We start from the raw sequence: 1,160 nt of genomic DNA, 5'->3' as shown, positions 1-1,160 counted from the left end.
TAAGAAGGAACGTCAAATGGATTGGATCTTCTGTTTTTGTAACAAAGTTCTGGAATTGTTCAGATAAAGATCTTAATTAGTTACTAATTAGTCAGATTACAGTTAAAACTGTAAAGTACTAGTTTAGTGTTAAAATTTTCAATATTTAGTCGATATGATTAAAGTTTTATTATGTATCAGTAAATGTATGTGCATATATACGTGTACGTTAAATGAATGTGTATTCCAGGAAGTATTTTTTTTTGGATCAGCTGATGCTTCTGTGATGTTTCAGTCTGTATTGTTTGAAGGTAACAGAAGAACGACTAAACTAAAGGACGATGTTAGACCGGGACGCTCCATCCATGTGGTTACACTGCAGAACCTCAACAAAAAATGATAATAATTTAAATGTATCTAGAAAGATTCAGCCAAACAATCATCAAAGTGGCTGTAAAGCTCGTCAAACATCCTCTGGTAGATGTGTGTTCGACTGGAGAGCGCCACGCTCTGCTCGCACATCTGGAGGATTTCCCTCCTAATCTTCAGGTCTTCAGGTCTTTCAGGTCAGAGGTCAGTCCCTCCAGAAGAACCTCGAACTGAATGAAATGAGCTTGTTTTAGGACTGTAGGGGGAAGCTGGAGAACAGGCAAACAGAAAGGTCTCAGCTGGGATTTGAACCAGCACCTTCTCACTGAGAGGTGAGAGTGCTAACCGCTACACCACAGTGCCACCAGAACACTCAAACCCTCTTTAGATGGATCTCTTAACAGTTTAAAGCACATTTTTGTTTCAGATTCACTGAATTTCCCAGAATTCTCCATAAATCTGCATTTGGTGCAGCAGCCAATCAGATCAGGAGGAAGGATATCAAATCCAAAAACTGTGAATTGTTTGGAGTCCTCCTTAAAAAGCAGAAGCATTTTCACTCCCCCCGCCTGACAGGACCGTCTGATGACTGGCACGGCGGCGACAGGAGATGCGTTGGCGGCGCGGCAGAATTCATGGTTTCCATGGCGGCCGTCCCGTCAGGCGATTCATCTTCTTTGTCACTTCAATTACAGCTCCTCGTCTGACGGAGAGCGCCGCTGTAAATTATCCCGGCTCCGCCTCACACGCTATTGTCCCCCCCTCGTTCATTCTGCTGACTGGACAGACAAAAGCCATTTCCATTTATCTGC

This window comes from Oryzias melastigma, unplaced genomic scaffold, assembly GCF_002922805.2.
Source record: "Oryzias melastigma strain HK-1 unplaced genomic scaffold, ASM292280v2 sc02097, whole genome shotgun sequence".
Classification (NCBI taxonomy): domain Eukaryota; kingdom Metazoa; phylum Chordata; class Actinopteri; order Beloniformes; family Adrianichthyidae; genus Oryzias; species Oryzias melastigma.
This window is presented reverse-complemented; position numbering follows the sequence as displayed.